Source organism: Mizuhopecten yessoensis, unplaced genomic scaffold (assembly GCF_002113885.1).
Source record: "Mizuhopecten yessoensis strain PY_sf001 unplaced genomic scaffold, ASM211388v2 scaffold8037, whole genome shotgun sequence".
Lineage (NCBI taxonomy): Eukaryota > Metazoa > Mollusca > Bivalvia > Pectinida > Pectinidae > Mizuhopecten > Mizuhopecten yessoensis.
Window position 1 is genome coordinate 369,220 of NW_018407347.1, and position 5,393 is coordinate 374,612.

Here is a 5,393-nt window from a genome sequence, read left to right on the forward strand (position 1 = left end):
AGTTATTGCTGTGAAGGATTACCAGACACCCACTGGAGCAAGACATGTCTACCACAGGGGATAGTGCTACGCCTCAGTGCTAAAGATGAACATCACTTCAAACAATGTGTGCTCAAGTACCTCAGCACCGAGTGTCTGTCCAGCACCAAACTACTAACAAGCACTCAGAAATCTTAATCTTTTAACAGAGTGCTTCAGGAAACAAACCAGAAGATTATGATTCGTTACCGCAACTTTCCAGCCAGAATTCACACTCCTGTTCATCTGTACAACTGTGGTATAGCAGACTCTACAGTGCTGAGGCTATGTGCAGTCGGCAGTCCTTTGGTGAGTGGCTCAGGTGTAGTCAGTCACATCACATACCTGCGAAAGAGACAGTTATATCAGCAACGTCAAAGACATTTCATGTTTAAACTAAGGAGAGGATATCACAGAATCAGACAGTATCGCATGCCTGCAAGGGCGCGTGTTCCCGCAGTGACATATAGATCTGGAGTGGATGACCCAAAGACTTTATGCTAAGAGGATGTGCTAAAAACAGACTGTGCTAAAAAAAAACGTAATAAGAAAAAGCAAGTTAAGATGACTGCTTTTGAAAATGTGTGTTTATTTGTGGTTTTTTTTAAATTTCAATGTAAATAATTGTTAGATTATTAAATTTTAAAACTTACTTGAATTGTTTATTATCTCTACTTGTCAAAATAAATACAATTTGGATAAGGGCTATGGCCTAAACAAGTCTGAGGCTCAACATCCAGGTGTTCAAACTTGGTACAGAGGCCATTGTGGCACAAATGAGATACCTGCAATGTATAAGGCAAGATAAATTGTCTTGTAGAAATCATGTACTATAATTTATGGACATATATTGTCGCGAGACCTGGTGCAGCCAGGAAACTTAACACGGACAAGTCCATAATTACCCCTCGAGCCACCTCTGGCACCAAGCCATACTACACAGCCTGTAGAGGAAACAATTTCAGATTTTTTTGCTAGTTTTGCCTGATAAAGTTCTAACCAAGTGTTTAGAGAGATGAGGACAGCACTGTCATTTGAAAAATAAGTCATAAACAACAGTCATAAACAACAGAGAATTAATGAAAGATGAGGGTCACCAGAAGTTATGAGTGTCATTCGAAACCTATCAGGTAGTGTTCTGAGAATTTGAGTGAGAATTATGCATGTGCAAATTGCCATGTTTTGTTATGTCGGTGAGCTGGCACAGCTTGTCAGTCAGTATTAAAGTCTTCAAGTGACTGTCTGGCTCACACTCTCCTTCTCTTTCACTATTACTGTCATTTAGGTAGGATATAGTTTGGAATTATGCCTCTAAAAGTAAAGATTACATAGAGTTTTGATCAGTGGCGGATCCAGAGGTTTTTTTTGGGCTTCAAGAAACTTCCCTTCTCTTAGAATTTTCTTTCAAAATCATGCATTTTCACCATTTTCTCAATTTTTCCTCCCATGGAAACGCCCCCCCCCCCCCCCCCCCCCCCCCCCCCTGGAAATTTGGAAAAAAACCCAGATAGGTCTTTGGATCCGCCTCTGTTGATATACATGTAGAATATAGCAGCTGCACTATGAAGAGAGCGCAACGCCTGTCCTACTATCTGTCTATATGCGGTGGCATTATAGGAATTTGGCCATGTAGCTGGTAGGATATAGACAAGATGTGTTGACTCAGTAACAATGGGAAGCTTCTCCTCACCAATCGACAATGAATAGAGCTGATGTTCATCCACTGAATGCTTACAGTTTGCTGAAAGAATTGCACATTTAACTGGTTGGAGCGTGTAGTAATGTTCTTCACTATAGTCCTTCACAATTTTCAGTTGAGTTTGAAGCCTGACTTGTGTGTGCTCAATTAGTGTAACATCATCAGCATATGTCGGGGTCGCACAGTGCACTGTGAGTTCCAATTTTGGATCCCATGTTTGACTTCTCAATACGATCAAGTAGGTTGTTAATATAAATCTTGTATAAATCTGTACTCAGAATCGGTTCCGGGTTGTTTCGCCCCAAATCCTGTTCGCCCTAGGTTGTTTCGCGCTAGTTTGTTTCGCCCTAAAACATTTTATTTATAAAACATTGTTTGGTACTTTCTTTTCATTTTAAGTCACAAATGAAGTCTTCTTAGTCTTCCATATCATTGAAATCAGTTTTATTAAAAAAAAATGTGTTTGTGTTGTTTTTAAGTACATTGTAAAGCAAAAAACGGAATACGTTATTTTATTCATGCCGACACACATTATAACATATATTGAATTGAATTTTAGAAATAAATAAGAATAGTGAAATGAAACAAAAATGGTTGAATTTTAATTACATTGCGGCGTATACAACAATATTATTTTCCCATGTTAACAAATTTAGTCTAGTGTACACATAATCATCGCTGTGTGACGATGTTTTCTTTAGTTGATTTCTGCGCACGTCCGTGTTGTTTTTTGCAAATTGGAGGAGATCATTTTGAGAAGTTTTGATAGTACCGACATTTCTCAATACTGTGTTATAAACCAACATTACGTTATGGATAATTTAGTTTCATTATATGTCTATATCTTATCTATATATTATAAGTATTGTACTTAGAGAAATTAATTTAGTTTCATTATATGTCCATACCTAATCTATATATTATAAGTATTCATGCATCATCAAATCCTAGTCACACCTCCTCGTGGTGCCAAATATGTTTGATATAAAGTAGCTGACGTGACAGGGTGCTTTTCAATTCTTTATATCACGTTAGAAGTTGTATAAGTATTACTAAGTTTACATTTTTAACGTTAAAACATGTACAGGTGCATTTTATAAAGAACAACATTACTTAATAAGGTAATGAAATGAAAATGATAATATGTAGGATATTCCGGATATTAGTATGTCCGTTGTCGGCTTCGGTGATGAATATACAGGTTCGTTGTTCATTTTCTGGAGGTTTTTGCCGAGACGTTGAGATCATGTAAAACTGTCCATATATTTACTTTGATACCGAGATTGAATAGCTTCCTGCCAAGAATATTGTGATCCACAATGTCTTTAAAATTTGTGATACACCAACTTAAGTCACGTGATACCCGACATTGTGTTTGCAGAAGGCGAGAAGCATGTCTGTTGAAATGTATTGCTTCCAACGTAGTCAAATTAGGTTCCTGTGGGGGGGGAAAAATGTATTATTTCGTTTTTCAGCGAGCCAATTAACAGATGAACTGATAAGTCATCTGCGACAATACACCAGAGGGGTAATCCACCAGTGGTGGTATGCAGATTCTGTGCAGACGATCTCGGGTGTGCAATTTGTTCTGCAAACATCAGACTGGGTGAAACCGATTCATTTGTTATGTGAAATGTACATTCACATATCGAAATTTTCTGTTACCATTTTAGTGTCTAAACAAATGTCATTTAGACCTACCTGCAGATCGATCCTTGCATCGAAATATTTAACGTGAAAAACAGTACACCGGAAATATGACACGGATATCAAATATTAAAAACGAACCACTGCTGACATAATCCGGAATACGTACAAGTTTTCCTCAGAACCAGAGACGTATAAATACAAGTCCTGAGAGCCGCTAATTAACATCCTTGATTTCAACCAGACATTTACATAGACAAGCATAACCTAACTTGTCATACCTCGGTCAGATATGTTGTTGGTGAATAGTAATAAATAATAAGCCCTAACGTTACATATCTGATTATCACCGAGTCTAAACAGACACGTATAAAGACACTCTGTAGTATAATCAAAATGGAAAAAAGGAAATCAGGTATGTGCACTACACATCCCTGAGAAAATGCAGCAAAAACTACTGGACACCGGATGTTTTCATGATAATCATCTACTGACAGTCCGGCATCTACAAAGTAACGTATCATGCACACTTGAATTTATTCTTCGAATATAAATGGCATTTTTTGTCGCTCAGGTCGAGTTTGTCACTCAATAATTGTCCTGAGTTTCCTGAAGCCCAAAAATCCCTCTGGGTCCGCCATTGCAATATCTGGTTTAGAATACTTGTCGAAGAAGTTATTAACTCTTGAATGTGCTTCGAAACCTTGTGATTGCTTCAGATTCTTAAACGACGATTTTACAAACTAGACTTTTGTAACGGACACTTTAATAAGTAAGTTTTGCATTCAGCTAATATATTTAAAAGTATATTACCTAGTCCAATTAAAATTTCCACTGTAAATTCATCTTCAGAAGTGCATGTACATTTTACTGCTGTATACATGGATCATAAACTGTAAATATATTTCTTGTTATCTTGATTATTAGTACTTATGATCTTCTATTTTCAGTATACAGGACCGCCATCTTGATTCAGCACTACATGCTTGATTATCACCCTTTGCTGACTGTGGATTTCTTTGAATTAGTTAGAAGAATTGAAAAGAATCATGTACAAGCTAATACAGAAAGATCACTTCTATTCCTGATTCCGACTGCTCCCAAACACTTAATTAAACGTGAAGGTAGACAAAATAGATTTAGATCATAAAAGATTAGCTCAAGTTGCCAATTATATAGTATCTTTTCAATTCTACTAATTAACTCGTTACACCACAGAACCAAATGATCCCGAGACCCTGTAAACATACTTATTTTAGCAGTATAGTTATTTCTTACATAACGTACTTATAATCATGACTGATTCTCCAACTCTACATCTGCCAGGTTCAACATTTTCCTTCACGAAAATATTATATTATTAATCTTTTTTTTTGCTGAAATAAGTATGTTTACAGTTCCCAATCAAACCAAAGACAAATGTATTTTTACAAAATCATAACACAAAGACATGGATTTTGGCGTAAATGGCTCACCGCCGAATTTATTAAATTATCTGTTTTGTTTTTATTTTGCGTATTATTCCCACACCGGTTTCCGGGACATATCCTCTATACTATTCCACCTGGAGTAACCAGATTTGGTGTACAATGGCATCTTGGGATGGAGGAGTGCAGAGTGCAAGAAGCAGGTCACTATGACCTCACTGTGACCTATGCTTTGCTATGCTTTGACTTTTGACCTTAACTTTTGAAAAAGTTTGTTCGGGGCATATCTTCTATACTTTTTTCACATAAAGTAACAAGATTTGGTTTGTGTGCTGTTTCACCTGGAGTAACTAGATTTGGTGTGCAATGACATCTTTGGATGGCGGAGTGCAGAGTGCAAAAATTAGGTCAACGTGATCTATGACTTGACCTTTGATCCTTACTTTTGAAAATGTTTGTCCGGAGCATATCTTCTATTCTATTTCACATGAAGTAACCAGATTTGGTGAACAAGGACATCTTGGTACATCATTTAGTGTACTTTTTGTTAAATATAGAAATCATTACCGGTGTGGGACTATGGATTGCCTTGTTTTTTTAAT